Here is a 17,550-nt window from a genome sequence, read left to right as displayed (position 1 = left end):
CACTAGTTTCAAGAAAAAGGGCAAAGGGAAGAAGAAGGGGAACTTCAAGAAGAACGGCAAGCCAGTTGCTGCTCAAGAGAAGAAACCCAAGTCTGGACCTAAGCCTGAAACTGAGTGCTTTTACTGCAAGCAGATTGGTCACTAGAAGCGGAACTGCCCCAAGTATTTGGCGGATAAGAAGGATGGCAAGGTGAACAAAGGTATATGTGATATACATGTTATTGATGTGTACCTTACTAATATTCGCAGTAGCACCTGGGTATTTGATACTGGTTCTGTTGCTAATATTTGCAACTCGAAACAGGGGCTACGGATTAAGCGAAGATTGGCAAAGGACGAGGCGACGATGCGCGTGGGAAACGGTTCCAAAGTCGATGTGATCGCGGTCGGCACGCTACCTCTACATCTACCTTCGGGATTAATATTAGACCTAAATAATTGTTATTTGGTGCCAGCGTTGAGCATGAACATTATATCTGGATCTTGTTTGATGCGAGACGGTTATTCATTTAAATCAGAGAATAATGGTTGTTCTATTTATATGAGTAATATCTTTTATGGTCATGCACCCTTGAAGAGTGGTCTATTCTTGTTGAATCTCGATAGTAGTAACACACATATTCATAATGTCGAAACCAAAAGATGCAGAGTTGATAATGAGAGTGCAACTTATTTGTGGCACTGCCGTTTAGGTCATATCGGTATAAAGCGCATGAAGAAACTCCATTCTGATGGACTTTTGGAACCACTTGATTATGAATCACTTGGTACTTGCGAACCGTGCCTCATGGGCAAGATGACAAAAACGCCGTTCTCTGGTACTATGGAGAGAGCAACAGATTTGTTGGAAATCATACATACAGATGTATGTGGTCCGGTGAATATTGAGGCTCGTGGCGGATATCGTTATTTTCTCACCTTCACAGATGATTTAAGCAGATATGGGTATATCTACTTAATGAAACATAAGTCTGAAACATTTGAAAAGTTCAAGGAATTTCAGAGTGAAGTTGAAAATCATCGTAACAAGAAAATAAAGTTTCTACGATCTGATCGTGGAGGAGAATATTTGAGTTACGAGTTTGGTGTACATTTGAAAAATTGTGGAATAGTTTCGCAACTCACGCCACCCGGAACACCACAGCGTAATGGTGTGTCCGAACGTCGTAATCGTACTTTACTAGATATGGTGCGATCTATGATGTCTCTTACTGATTTACCGCTATCATTTTGGGGGCACGCTCTAGAGACGGCCGCATTCATGTTAAATAGGGCACCATCAAAATCCGTTGAGACGACGCCTTATGAACTGTGGTTTGGCAAGAAACCAAAGTTGTCGTTTCTAAAAGTTTGGGGCTGCGATGCTTATGTGAAATAGCTTCAACCTGATAAGCTCGAACCCAAATCGGAGAAATGTGTCTTCATAGGATATCCAAAGGAAACTATTGGATACACCTTCTATCACAGATACGAAGGCAAGACTTTTGTTGCTAAATTCGGAAACTTTCTAGAGAAGGAGTTTCTCTCGAAAGTAGTGAGTGAGAGGAAAGTAGAACTTGACGAGGTAACTGTACCTGCTCCCTTACTGGAAAGTAGTACATCACAGAAAACTATTCCAGTGACACCTACACCAGTTAGTGAGGAAGCTAATGATAATGATCATGAAACTTCAGATCAAGATACTACTGAACCTCGTAGATCAACCAGAGTGAGATCCGCGCCAGAGTGGTACGGTAATCCTATTCTGGAAGTCATGCTGCTAGATCATGATGAACCTACGAACTATGAAGAAGCGATGGTGAGCCCAGATTCCGCAAAATGGCTTGAAGCCATGAAATCTGAGATGGGATCCATGTATGAGAACAAAGTATGGACTTTGGTTGACTTGCCCGATGATCGGCAAGCAATTGAGAATAAATGGATCTTCAAGAAGAAGACTGACGCTGACGGTAATGTTACTGTCTACAAAGCTCGACTTGTCGCAAAAGGTTTTCGAAAAGTTCAAGGCGTTGACTACGATGAGACCTTCTCACCTGTAGCGATTCTTAAGTCTGTCCGAATCATGTTAGCAATTGCCGCATTTTATGATTATGAAATTTGGCAAATGGATGTCAAAACTGCATTCCTGAATGGATTTCTGGAATAAGAGTTGTATATGATGCAACCAGAAGGTTTTGTCGATCCAAAGGGAGCTAACAAAGTGTGCAAGCTCCAGCAATCCATTTATGGACTGGTGCAAGCCTCTCGGAGTTGGAATAAACGCTTTGATAGTGTGATCAAAGCATTTGGTTTTATACAGACTTTCGGAGAAACCTGTATTTACAAGAAAGTGAGTGGGAGCTCTGTAGCATTTCTGATATTATATGTGGATGACATATTACTAATTGGAAATGATATAGAATTTCTGGATAGCATAAAGGTATACTTGAATAAGAGTTTTTCAATGAAAGACCTCGGTGAAGCTGCTTACATATTAGGCATAAAGATCTATAGAGATAGATCAAGACGCTTAATTGGACTTTCACAAAGCACATACCTTGACAAGATTTTGAAGAAGTTCAAAATGGATCAAGCAAAGAAAGGATTCTTGCTTGTGTTACAAGGTGTGAAGTTGAGTAAGACTCAATGCCCGACCACCGCAGAAGATAGAGAGAATATGAAAGATGTTCCCTATGCATCAGACATAGGATCTATCATGTATGCAATGCTGTGTACCAGACCCGATGTGTGCCTTGCTATAAGTCTAGCAGAGAGGTATCAAAGTAATCCAGGAGTGGATCACTGGACAGTGGTCAAGAACATCCTGAAATACCTGAAAAGGACTAAGGATATGTTTCTCATATATGGAGGTGACAAAGAGCTCATCATAAAAGGTTACGTTGATGCAAGCTTTGACACTGATCCGGACGATTCTAAATCGCAAACCGGATACGTGTTTACATTAAATGGTGGAGCTGTCAGTTGGTGCAGTTCTAAACAAAGCGTCGTAGCGGGATCTACATGTGAAGCGGAGTACATAGCTGCTTCGGAAGCAGCAAACGAAGGAGTCTGGATGAAGGAGTTCATATCCGATCTAGGTGTCATACCTAGTGCATCGGGTCCAATGAAAATCTTTTGTGACAATACTGGTACAATTGCCTTGGCAAAGGAATCCAGATTTCACAAGAGAACCAAGCACATCAAGAGACGCTTCAATTCCATCCGGGATCTAGTCCAGGTGGGAGACATAGAGATTTGCAAGATACATACGGATCTGAATGTTGCAGACCCGTTGACTAAGCCTCTTCCACGAGCAAAACATGATCAGCATCAAGGCTCCATGGGTGTTAGAATCATTACGGTGTAATCTAGATTATTGACTCTAGTGCAAGTGGGAGACTGAAGGAAATATGCCCTAGAGGCAATAATTAAGTTATTATTTATTTCCTTATAATCATGATAAAGGTTTACTATTCATGCTAGAATTGTATTAACCGGAAACATAATACATGTGTGAATACATAGACAAACAGAGTGTCACTAGTATGCCTCTACTTGACTAGCTCGTTAATCAAAGATGGTTATGTTTCCTAACCATAGACAAAGGAGTTGTTATTTGATTAACGGGATCACATCATTAGTTGAATGTTCTGATTGACATGACCCATTCCATTAGCTTAGCACCCGATCGTTTAGTATGTTGCTATTGCTTTCTTCATGACTTATACATGTTCCTATGACTATGAGATTATGCAACTCCTGTTTGCCGGAGGAACACTTTGGGTGCTACCAAACGTCACAACGTAACTGGGTGATTATAAAGGAGCATTACAGGTGTCTCCAAAGGTAGATGTTGGGTTGGCGTATTTCGAGATTAGGATTTGTCACTCCGATTGTCGGAGAGGTATCTCTGGGCCCTCTCGGTAATGCACATCACATAAGCCTTGCAAGCATTTTAACTAATATGTTAGTTGCGAGATGATGTATTACGGAACGAGTAAAGAGACTTGCCGGTAACGAGATTGAACTAGGTATTGGATACCGACGATCGAATCTCGAGCAAGTAACATACCGATGACAAAGGGAACAACGTTATGTTGTTATGCGGTCTGACCAATAAAGATCTTCGTAGAATATGTAGGAGCCAATATGGGCATCCAGGTCCCGCTATTGGTTATTGACCGGAGACGTGTCTCGGTCATGTATACATAGTTCTCGAACCCGTAGGGTCCGCACGCTTAACGTTCGTTGACGATATAGTACTATGTGAGTTATGTATGTTGGTGACCGAATGTTGTTCGGAGTCCGGGATGAGATCACGGACATGACGAGGAACTCCGGAATGGTCCGGAGATAAAGTTTGATATATGTGATAATAGTGTTTGGTCACCGGAAGGGTTCCGGAAATCACCGGAAGGGGTTCCGATGTTTCCCAAAATGTTTGGGTACGAGAACACGTTATTTGGGCCAAAGGGGAAAGCCCACAAGGTTTTTGGAAAGCGCAAAAGGAAGTTTTGCGAAGTCCTGGGGCCAGACGCCAGGGTCCCTGGCGTCTGGGTCCAGACGCCGGGAACCCTGGCATCTGGCCCTGGAGTCCGAGAAGGACTCTTGCCTTTCGGGTGAAACCGACTTTGTGGAGACTTTTACTCCAAGTTTCGACCCCAGGGCTCAACATATAAATAGAGGGGCAGGGCTAGCACAAAGGAGAGATCAAGAAACACCAAGCCGTGTGCCGGCAACCCAATCTCCTCTAGTTTATCCTCTGTCATAGTTTTCGTAGTGCTTAGGCGAAGCCCTGCGGAAATTGTTTTTCACCAACACCGTCACCACGCCGTTGTGCTGCCGGAACTCATCTACTACTTCGCCCCTCTTGCTGGATCGAGAAGGCGAGGACGTCACCGAGCCGAATGTGTGAAGAACTCGGAGGTGCCGTGCTTTCGGTACTTGGATCGGTCGGACTTGAAGACGTACGACTACATCAACCGCGTTGATATAACGCTTCCGCGTGCGATCTACAAGGGTACGTAGATCATACTCTCCCCTCTCGTTGCTATGCATCACCATGATCTTGCGTGTGCGTAGGAATTTTTTTGAAATTACTACGAAACCCAACAGAGATCTATACCAAGATAACTCCAAGGAAGAAAATGATGGGTTTAATTATCTCATTCCTGACAACTTGTAAATCATGAGACCTGAACGAAATTGTCGAAAATGACATAATACCACCTCAAAAGATATTGTAGAAAGAATTGCATTTCAGAATGCACGATGAAGAATACTTGAACTCCTCCAACAAGAATCTTGAAGAGCACTTCGAGAATGAATTAAATCCTTAACGAACCACCATGTGTAGCCTCCATGAACAACTCTAGTAGAAAAGGATAACAGAAAAGAATTGAAGGTTGAAGCGAACAAGATTGAAGCCTTGTAATGAGTTAGATGGAGCTTCGTGACTAGATAACCGGGAAAAGTTGGAACTCCGGAAGAGAAAGATGAACAACTTGAAACTAAGAATTGATATCTTGAAAGAACTCCGGAAGAAAAGAATTAAATCATCTCGAGGAAACAAGAATAAGAATTATATCATGCTTAACCCTTCATCAACTTAACTTGATGACAAGCAACGGATTGGCATGCTACTTATTCTTCTTGCAAGGATTGAGGAGAGATATAGCACGAACTTAGGAAAAGTCTTCAACAATCCACAGGTAGGCTTTAGGAAAGAATGAACGAATTGATATGATACCAAGAGAAGAGGAATCTTGACTGGGCCACCGTAAGAATTTAAAAGAACAAAGAAAAGAGAGCTAATCGCCAGGAAGAATTAGAGGACGAACGAAGATGCTTGAGAGAACGAAGAGATCACGAGCAAACTAAAGAATACTTGAATGATGCACCGGTAAGATCAGGGAAATGAGAGCAGAAAGTTGAGAATGAATAAATCTTCTGAAATGATGGCCTCCGGAGAATCAAGAACCAAAAGAACTCATGAAATGCTTCGGATGGGTATGAAAAGAATTTTCGTCAAACGAAACAATTTGAGAGGATAGCAACAAGCTTGAATCACGATCTTCAAGGGAACGAACCAAGATTTGAGAGAAGCTCTTCCTCGGTCTTCAAAAGCTGGGAATGATGATGAGAAACACCACCAAGAATTGTTGAGGCACTCCAGAATGAAGAATAGAAAGGTTGAACCAACGACGAAAAGAATTTGAAAGTGATCTTGGAGAAGGCAATTGACTGATGAAAATTCATTCTTACGTCAAACTTTGAAAAGAATTTGAGAATAGCTCCAGAAAAATTAGAAGAGTCTGGTAAGATCCTAGGAAAAAACCAGTGGGTTAGGGCCCACTCAAAAGAAACACCATTGAAATGATATTTGAAGAGAGATTGCACCGGTTGAATTAAATTGCTTGAATGAGATAACAACCTCGAGATAGCTTGAACAGATCTAGAATAGAAGCACGAATCTTCCGAGATATCTTCAACACTCCGGATATGAATATAGAGAGGTGAATAAATAAGAGAGCCTTGGATAAGAACTTCCAACATGGGAAAGCATTGAAATGAGGCAGGGGATAAGATCAACGCCTACAACTTGAATTTAATCCACCGGAAAAGAATACGAGAATGAAGAATGATAAACCTGAAGCTTCCTAAGCATCTTCCCGAGAATCACCGGATAAGAACATTGAAAGAAAAGACTGAAGAGACTTCTCACAAATAAAAGGATACATGATTATGAAATCTGAAACAATGAAGTAAAGGGTGGGATGGTGGGAAAAAACAAAGGCAACTTGGGACGGATGAAACAAACACCGTTGAGAAAACTTAGAATTGACCTAGCAAATGTTGAAAATGATCGGGTCCACTTGAAGAGAAGCACGCCAGTTGGAAAAGAATTAACATGACAACCTCGATGATCAAGAAGGATTAGTATTCACATAGAAATATGAGAACACCGCTTAGGAAAAGGTTTGGAATCAACACTTGACATTGAAGCAACTTGAATACCACCACTCAAAACAAAACAAAGGATTGGCTCGTGGAATAAGCTGAAAACAAACATATTATAGAGATTTTGTCCGAAATTTTCATGGTGGGGCCCACACGGGCTCGATCGTACAACACGATCATGTACAAGGCAGTGCACATGACATACGAAGTGTCCCTGAGTCAGCATAGCCACGGACTCTTTAAGACACAACGAGACCACTTTAAAACCAACCATGGATAGGCGGACCACTAGACGCCGAACCCCAATCTCATATCATGCATCTGTCAGAAATATATCCTAGGTAACTACTTAAATTCCCACCTATTAACACCAAAAACTTTCTGTTTATGCAATCTGGTGTTGGGGATACAGGGAGGCAAAACTATATCACACAACTAACAAGCCCTACGCTCCAACTGTATCCATCCTTCATCACGTAACCAAGAAAACCTCGAAAATCATGTACCTCAGTCCTTCGGAAACATCTGATATATTAGATGTGGCTATACATCTGATCGCTCTCCCCAGTACTGGGTGTCATCAAACTACTCTCACCACAAAGAGTATAGAAGCGTTTTCGATGTCGGCGAACCTCTGGTATTCCAAAACTGAAACGATAAGCACTGTGACAAAAACACCTTGGAGCTCAACTCCCCAGGACACTACCACAACCCCTAAATGTCAGGAGGCACCAAGACAGAATTCCCATCACAATGATATCGCAACGATCCAACAATACCCGTGTGATCTTAAAAGAATTGACTGAAAAAGAGGTGAGTGAAGTCAAAACATCTACGTCAGGAGTCCTCACCAGAGCGACAAAGGGGCTGAGGAGTAAAAAGAATTCCTACTCCCCGATATTACTAAGACTCAAAATAGTTTCTTTCTAGACTGAACAACGGCAGCGGTTCGATCAATCAAGGAGGCTCCTAAGGTCGGTAAGGCTCTGATACCAACTTATAGCGCCCAAGATGCAATTCTATCCCAATCACGTGATGAATTCATGATTGGGGCACAACCGCATTTCGAGCGCGTAGCAAGGTGGATATCATTACAACATACCATTTACTGAATAGATGAGAATACAAGATAAAGGCTTGCACTCGCCATAAGTTACAACATTCGTACAACAATACATCAATACATAGCAACCATCATACAGAAGAGTAGGATCCGACTACGGATGAAATCAAATGAAAAAGAAGAACGACATCCACCCTGTCAATCCCAGGTTCCCCCGACCCGGGACCCATCCCTTGATCGAAGCAGAAGAACTCCAAACAAGCAAGCATTGCACTCGCGTCAAACCATCGCATTAACTGTACTTACAGTTGTTGTTGTAGTAAACCGTGAGCCACGAGGACTCAGCAATCCCATTACCATGGGTATCAAGACTAGCAAAGCTTAATGGGTATGGAATGGATAAGTGGTGAGGTTGCAGCAGCACTAAGCATTGTATGGCGGCTAACTTACGAGTACAAGAGTAAGATGAGAAACTACGCAAATGGTCACAAACTAGTAATGATCAAGAAGTGATCCTGAACTACTTACGTTCAAACATAACCCAACCATGTTCTCTTCACGAACGCACCCGAAAAGAGACAGTCACGGTTACGCACGCGGTTGGGGTATTTTAAAAGAGTTTACTTCGAGTCCTCTACATCCGGACATTAACAATTTCCCATCTGCCACAGTCGCGGGCACGGCTCTCGAAAGTTTAAACCCTGCAGGGGTGTCCCATCTTAGCCCATGACAAGCTCACGATCCACGGAGACAATCTTCCATCGCGGGACCCTCTGATCAGTCTCGGAATCCCAGTGCACAAGACATTTCGACATTGGTAAAACAAATCCAGCAAGACATCCCGATGCACCGACCTAGCCTGATAGGAGTCGCACGTATCTCATTCTCAGGGTACACCGGATGGGCAAGACGTCGGGTTGGCTGAGACCCTGGTTGCCCAGCGGGCGCTGGACATTGCCCGGTTTGGACCAACACTCATGTAGAGCATTGGCCCGGGGGTTGATTAAGAGTCCTTGGGTGCTAGCCGGTCCCTATGCAAGTTTTTAGTTGTTATTAGACAAATGGTAAAACCAATGTTGGGCCTTGCTGGAAGAGTTTTATTCAAAGCGAACTGTCAAGAGGGCCCCAGGGACGCAAAATCAAGGAACATAACACCGGTATGCCGGAAACTAGGGCGGCAAGAGGGGAACAAAACACCAGGCATAAGGCCGAGCCTTCCACCCTTTACCAAGTATATGGTGCATTAATTAAATAAGAGATATTGTGATATCCCATGATATCCATGATATCCATGTCCCAACATGGAACAACCTGCAACTGCACCTACAACTAGTAATGCTATAAGAGAGACTGAACGAAGTAGTATCATAGCCAAACAACGGTTTGCTAGGAAGGGTGAAAACGTTAGAGGCTTATCATAGCAATTTGGGAGGCTCGATAGACAAGTGGTAGCTGGCGTGACATATCGATAGCATCGATACAACTAGCATAGCAAAGATAGTAATGGTATGCAAGGTGACAGTCATCTTGCCTAAAATCCCGCTAGGAGGAAGACCGAATCCATGAAGTAGACGAACCAACGTAGTCGAACGGATCCTCATAATCGCAACGTAACCAGAACCATCAAGGAGAAGTGTCGGTGTCAAAACCGGCGGATCTCGGGTAGCGGGTCTCGAACTGTGCGTCTAAGGCGGATTGTAACAGGTGGCAGGGAACACGATGTTTTACCCAGGTTCGGGCCCTCTTGATGGAGGTAAAACCCTACGTCCTGCTTGATTTATTATTGATGATATGAGTATTACAAGAGTTGATCTACCACGAGATCGGAGAGGCTAAACCCTAGAAGATAGCCTATGGTATGATTGTATGTTGTCCTACGGACTAAAATCCTCCGGTTTATATAGACACCGGAGGGGGCTAGGGTTACACAGGTTCGGTTACAAAGGAGGAGATATACATATTTGTATTGCCTAGCTTGCCTTCCACGTCAAGTAGAGTCCTATCCGGACACGAGACGAAGTCTTCAATCTTGTATCTTCATAGTCCAACAGTCCAGCCAAAGGATATAGTCCGGCTGTCCAGAGACCCCCTAATCCAGGACTCCCTCAGTAGCCCCTGAACCAGGCTTCAATGACGATGATTCCGGCGCGCTGTATTGTCTTCGGCATTGCAAGGCGGGTTCCTCCTCCGAATACACCACAGAAGAATTTGAATACAAGGATAGTGTCCGACCCTACAAAATAAGTTCCACATACCACCGTAGAGAGAATAACATTTCCACAAATCTAATCTGCTAACACGTTTTGGCAACATGACATTATGCCATGGCCCGGTGATTATTTGAACCGTTTCCTTTAAGTAGCCCCGCACATAACGCGAGGCGGTTTCTTGACACGTCTTGTCAAAGTAGAGACCGAGTCCCCCTTATTACGGGATTCTCATCAATACGGGCGTGGGTAACCCAACCGCGCCATCGATTACGGCGCTTGGGGGATAAGCGAGTTTTACGAGGCTAGTGGGGGTGCATAGTTTCGGCCGCCCTTATAAAGGGACAAGGTTTAACCTTTTTCTACCCACGCCTTCTTCCTCCTTGCTCATCCATTCTTGCGCACTCGAGCTCCAACACCCAAGTCCACATCCTTCCCCTCAACCTTCTCCAAACATGTCCGGAACGGGAGGAAAATGGATGGCTTCCTCCATTACGGAGGGACACATCAAGAAGCTGCGCGGAGCCGGATACTTAGCCGTGAATATCGCGCATCGGCTGCCCACTGCGGGGCAGATCGTCCGTACCCCGGAACCTCACGAGAGGGTAGTTTTCCTCCACCACTTCCTCCGCGGACTGGGGTTTCCCCTCCATCCATTCGTCCATGGTCTCATGTTCTACTATGGGCTGGACTTCCATGATCTGGCCCCGAACTTCATCCTCAACATTTCGGCGTTCATTGTCGTGTGTGAGGCTTTCCTCCGCATCTGGCCCCACTTCGGCCTGTGGCCGAAGACCTTCAATATCAAGCCGAACATGGTGGGAGGCCAACAAGCAGAATGCGGCGGAGCCATGGTGGGAAAGATGCCCAATGTTATATGGCTCGAAGGCTCCTTCGTGGAGACCATAAAGGGGTGGCAATCAGTGTGGTTCTACATAACCGAGCCGCACGACACCAACTGGGTGGCGGCCCTGAGTTTTGATCCGGAATCCCCACGTGGCTCACCTCCTGGAAAGAGACGGGCCTGTCCTGGGGTTCATCGGTGGAGCTGGACGGACTCCAGAAGTGTATCCGGAATATGGCAAGCAAAAAGCGCAAGCTTGTCAACATATTTCAGGTCATGCTCATCCACCGGATCCTCCCGTGTCAACAACGGGACTTCAATTTGTGGGAGTTCGACCCGGCCCAGCACCAGACTCTGAGCGAGCTCTTCGACACGACGCATAAGGACGTCTGGAAGGTGCTGTTCAAGGGCGCCGAGGTCCCTCCCTCTCTCATTGAGGACCGCGGGCTAAGCGCGAAGCGCCCAGCGCATTCGGTGAGTTCTATACATCCGGTAGGATATTTTATTTCCCCTAGCTTAATCATGTGCGGGGTCTGAGCTCCATGCCTTTGACAGGACTGGGTGGAGATGTCGGGGAAGATTAACTGTCCGGCCCCTCTGCCCGAAGACACTGCGGACGCTCTCCCGACGGAGATGCTGACTCCGGCTCCTTACAAGGTGCCGGAGAAGACCAAGAAGGCCAAGGGAACCCGAAAGAGTTCCCGACGCCAGGTGTTATCGGACTCATCGTCCGATAACTCCGCGACGCACTCCTCCCCCGAAGACGAGGAGGAAGATGAAGATGCTCCCCCTCCAGTCGGGGGAGACAAGAAAAGGAAGGCCGCCACAACTGGGGGGCGAAGGGTCCAAGAAGGGAAGGACTCTCCTTCCGGACAACTCCACCACCACCACCGAAGGCGAAGACGAGTGGCTGCTCAGGGCCAAGCCCCTGGCGAAGTCATAAGTATTCGGATGCCAGAGTAATTCATAGCATACCTTTGTCGCATTGCTTCTCCTAACGCCGAATTATGATTATGCAGACCGCCACGAGCCCGTATCGATGCATCGTCGGACGGCTCCCTGGGCTCGTGGGATATGGATAGCAATCCACTTCCGACCGCCACCTCCCCTTGCCCTACGGACAACACCGAGGTATTGTCTCAAGAGGCACCGGGTCGAGGGGAGACAGTCCCGGAGGCGCCTCAAGGCGACCTTCCGGATTCCGGGAGCAGAGGGAGCAAGGCTCCCGAGGGCTCCGAGTTCGGCCCTCAGCCGAACACCGCGCCGGAACCTCTAGTGGTTCTGGACTCAAGCAGGTGGCCTCCTTCCAAAAGGGGCAAGACGCCTGTGCCGGTGACCTCTGTCCATCCACAGGCACCGGACAATCTGCTGGGAGCCCTTCGCAACGCTTCCATCATGAAGAGCACCGCACTATTATGAGTGCGGTGATCCAGAAGGTTCAGTCCGCCAAGAGCGGACTGACTGAAGCCTGTGCCAGCCTTCTGACAGGCTTTAAGGTAAGTATTTGAAATATAGGAAAAATATTACCGCATAGACAGTAGCCCCTGATGCTATGTTCGGTCTTCACAAAGAAAAGCCGAACAGAGGATCAAACAATATCGCATGAGTCTAATATAAGTATGTCTATATGCGTATGCAGGCTTCGCTGCTGGCCTCTGCCGCACTGACTGCGGAGGTCGCCGCACTAAAGAAGGACCTCGAAGGGTCCAAGGAAGAGCTCGGCCTTGCCAAGAGGCAGCTCGAGGAGAACAAAGGTAAGTAGTACCAAGTCTATGGATATATATAAAAAGAATGCGATTGCAAAATGACAGGATCATCGTAAATTAGCCAGGGGCCACGACCAAGGTGGCGACCCTGAAGCAAGCGCTATCCGAGGCCGAAAACAAAGTGGCCAAGGAGCACACCGAGCGGGAAAGGCATGAGGCACGGGTGGGCGAGGTGCAGCAAGAGCTCCATGCTCTCGTGACGAAGCACGAGGCGTTGGAGCTTGACTTGAAGACGCGAGAGTCCGAGCTTGCCACGGCCCTTGAGAGTGCAAAGAGTGCAAAGGCCGAAGCCCAAAAGGCCCTTCGGGAGATTGATGCGATGAAGAAGATAGCGGCGGGTAAGGCATTCTATATGCAAAGCAAGCATGTGAAAGTAAATTACTTGTTACTTACCCGAATCCGGAGCTCTCCAGGAGCATTCACGGATTTGCCCCGTAGTGTGTCGGATGCCGCACAGTTTTACCAGGCCGAGGAGGGAAGCTCAACGGAGAAGCTGTTCTGGTCTCAGTATACTGGGACCGAACACCTGATGCCTCTGAGCGACCAGCTGAAGCAACTGGTCGAGCTCCACAAGGCGGCCGAACAGGCCATGAAGGGCTTTATAGTCCGGATGTGGCCTGGCGACGCCCTTCCCAACAGCTACTTTGGCCTGGTGAGGCGGCTTGTGGATGCCTGCCCACGGCTGGAAGTCATCAAGCGGTCCGTCTGCATCGAAGGTGCACACCGGGCTTTCGCCCATATGAAGGTGCAATGGGCCAAGATGGACGTCGTGAAGCTGTTGAAGGAAGGGCCACCGCAGGGCAAGGAGCATCGCCACCCCGAGATGTACTATGAGGGTGTCCTGAAGGGTGCCCGTCTCGTAGCGGACGAGTGTGCAAAAGATGTAATATTTGAATGAACTTGCTCGTGTAATCCTGTATTATGAAAACTTGTTCATATGCGCTATGCAACGCTTGTCTGAATTTAAAATATTACCTTCTGTTCGGCTGTTTATCAAATCTGAGAGATGGCTAGTCGTCGGCTTCTGCCCCCACGCCACGAGTGCTGTGGTGTTCGGGATAAACCTGAGCACTCTTGTTCCCATTGTTGGGTCCTTCGAGGGAGGTGCTCAGCACAACGAACAAGGCAATCGGACTATAATGCGTTATCACTCTCACTTAGCCATAGAATTCTATAATTTTAAATTTCGGCGAAGCCCCTAGTATTCGGAAGGCCGAAATCGGGGAGCGATACACGCCTTAAGCCGTACAGGGCCGACTCCTCGCTCTAAGCGGCATAAGTCTTTAGGGACTTGAAACCTCTCGAACAGCGACCAGTCTCTCGCCTTATCATGACAGTCAGTTTTAGCTTTCTCTACTGAGGTGCTTAGCCCAGCAGAACCGGGGCACAATCGCAGTAGTTCTCCCAGTGCTACCTTAGCCGATATAGCGGAACGTAAGGTACCAAAACATGGGAGCCGGGCAAACCCAACTATTGACCCAAGACATGATTCGGAGCTGATGCATATAATGCTATAAGTTCGGGGTGCCGCACTGTCGAAAGTGTTCGGAAGTCTCACGCCGTATTATGGGGTATGCTTAAGCCCCTAGCGTATTGGCCGTACTAGAGTGTACGGGTGCTAGATGTCGTGAATGAACATATATATAAAAAGGAAGAATGCAATAATAGTCTTAATGCTATGCATTGTTTATTCAGAAAGGTGCGTTAAAGCAGAATGATACAAGTAGTGCGATAAGCAAAAATTGGGACTGTTTAACATGTCCCTTCCAAGGGCAAGCTGAGGAATAGTATTAAATCAAATATTTCACTCGTTATCGTAATCCACCTGGGAGTTCCGTGGTGTGACGTAGCTTTCTGCCTCCTTGGTTGCTGCATCATGTGTTCGACAATCATGCTGCCGGACAGGGTTTCTAGAGATTAAAGTCCTGCAAGAGAAAAATAACAAAGCGGGAAGCCCCTAGTGCGGTTTAAGCCGCGACTTGGAGCGTGCTGCAGTCGTGCCCCCCTCCCCGCTTGTGCCCATGGTATTTTTAATGCGTAATTATGTACGCATGGCACGAATTTCGCCGCTTGGCTGGGACCGGGGTGGGGGCCGCATTGCTATGCGAGCTCGGGACGTGCCAGGCGGTCCTGTTGACGATTACTCCGGGCACGCTTGAAGGTGTCCGGGTTCTTAATCACCGAACTAGTGGATTGCCTTAAGAGGCTGCTTTGCGCTTCTGCTGCGAGCGCCACAGTGTGCTCCTCCATGCGGAGAGAGCGCTCTGTGTTTCCATTGACTGTGATGACCCCCCGAGGTCCTGGCATCTTGAGCTTGAGATATGCATAATGCGGTACCGCATTGAATCTTGCAAATGCGGTTCGCCCGAGCAGTGCATGGTAGCCACTGCGGAACGGGGCTATGTCGAATATTAACTCTTCGCTTCGGAAGTTATCCGGAGATCTGAAGACCACTTCCAGTGTTACTGAGCCTATGCAATGGGCCTCTACACCTGGTATGACGCCTTTAAAGGTCGTTTTAGTGGGTTTGATCCTTGAGGGGTCTATACCCATTTTGCACACTGTGTCCTGATAAAGCAGGTTCAGGCTGCTGCCACCGTCCATTAGGACTCGAGTGAGGTGAAATCCGTCAATGATTGGGTCTAGGACCAGTGCGGCGAATCCTCCATGATGGATACTAGTGGGGTGGTCCCTGCGATCGAAGGTGATCAGACAGGAGGACCATGGGTTGAACTTGGGGGCACTGGCTCCAACGCATATACGTCCCTGAGCGCATGCTTCCGCTCCCTCTTGGGGATGTGGGTTGCGTATATCATGTTCACCGTCTGCACTTGTGGGGGGAACCTCTTCTGTCCTCCGGTGTTCGGCTACCAGGGCTCCTCCTCGTCATCCCTATGTGACCCCTTATCTTTGTTTTGGAAATTTAACTTGCCGGCCTGCTTGAACACCCAACAATCCCTGTTGGTGTGGTTGGCTGGCTTGTCGGGGGTGCCGTGTATTTGACACAAGCGATCGAGTATACGGTCCAAACTGGACGGGCCCGGAGTGCTTCTTTTGAATGGCTTTTTCCGCTGACCAGGTTTAGAGCCTTTGAATCCGGCATTGACTACCGTATCCTCGGTATTGTCGTTGTTAATGCGGCACTTATGCTTGTTGCGACGTGGCCTGCCATTGCCGTCCTTGGTATCCGAAGTACCATGGTTATTTGATATGTTATTACTGCGAGCCAGCCAGCTGTCTTCTCCCGCGCAAAAGCAGGTCATGAGTGTCGTGAGGGCTGCCATAGATTTCGGCTTTTCCTGACCAAGGTGCCGGGCTAGCCACACGTCGCAGATGTTGTGCTTGAAAGCTGCTAGGGCCTCTGCATCCGGACAGTCGACGATTTGATTTTTCTTTGTTAGGAACCGTGTCTAGAATTGCCTGGCCGATTCTTCTAGCTGCTGAATTATGTGGCTCAAGTCATCGACATCTGGTGGCCGCACATAAGTACCCTGAAAGTTGTCGAGGAATGCGGCTTCCAGATCTTCCCAACAGCCAATGGACTCTGCTGGCAAGCTATTGAGCCAATGCCGGGCTGGTCCTTTGAGCTTGAGTGGGAGGTATTTAATGGCGTGTAGATCATCACCGCGGGCCATGTGGATATGCAGGAGGAAATCCTCGATCCATACCGCAGGATCTGTTGTGCCGTCGTATGATTCAATATTTATGGGTTTGAAACCCTCTGGGATTTGATGATACATTACTTCGTCTGTGAAGCATAGGGGGTGTGCGGCGCCTCTATACTGGGCTATGTCGCGACGCAGCTCAAATGAGTCTTGCCCGCTATGTTCGGCCCGGCCGGACTTACTTTTACTGTATCTGGCGTGACGATTATCGTCTCGCATAGTGGCGCGCCCTCGTGATCCGTAGATCGATCTTGCATGTTTTGCTTTGTCCTCCAATACGTCTCGCAGGTCTGGCGTATTTCCCCATGCCTTCCTATTTGAATGGCGTCGGGGTGCGGGCTGAGCTTTTGGATGGAATGTTTCTCTGTCGCGGCCACGAGGTGGCCGATCAGCCACGTCATACGCCGGCGATGTAGGTTTCAGTGCTTCCTCCTCTAGTCGGGGTAGGAACCTGCACTTTGGGTAACTCTTGGAGGGGCGTTCGAGTTTATATTCCTCGGCCGCCAGGACTTCAGTCCATCTATCGGCTAGCAAATCTTGATCAGCTTGAAGCTGCTGCTACTTTTTCTTAAGGCTATTTGCTGTGGCTATAAGCCGGCGCTTGAAGCGCTCTTGTTCGACGGGATCCTCTGGCACGACGAATTCGTCATCGTCGAGGTTTGCCTCGTCTTCGGAGGGAGGCATGTAATTATCATCCTCCGCCTCTCCATCTGCCGCTCTCTCAGGAGGGCTGGCTCCTTCATCCTCCTGCTCTAAATCTTGCTGGAGGGGATTGCTATTGTCTTCGGCACTGTCCGGAGTGCTATTATCTCCGATGCCGGTATCACCACTTTTGCCTTGGCGGGACTTAGAGCGGCGCCGCTGACGCCGGCGCTTGGGTTGCTTCTTGGAGGGGTCATCCTGCGTTGTCTCATCGCCATTGCCTTCTTTGGGTGTGTCCACCATGTATATATCGTATGATGAGGTGGCTGTCCAGTGCCCTGTGGGCAGTGGTTCCTCTTCGACTCCCGCATCGTCGTCCATACCGTCGATGTCTTCAGAGTCGAAGTCGAGCATGTCGGTTAAG

The sequence above is a fragment of the Triticum urartu genome, chromosome 3A (assembly GCF_056163025.1).
Source record: "Triticum urartu cultivar PI428250 chromosome 3A, HENAU_Tu73, whole genome shotgun sequence".
Classification (NCBI taxonomy): Eukaryota; Viridiplantae; Streptophyta; class Magnoliopsida; order Poales; family Poaceae; genus Triticum; species Triticum urartu.
This window is presented reverse-complemented; position numbering follows the sequence as displayed.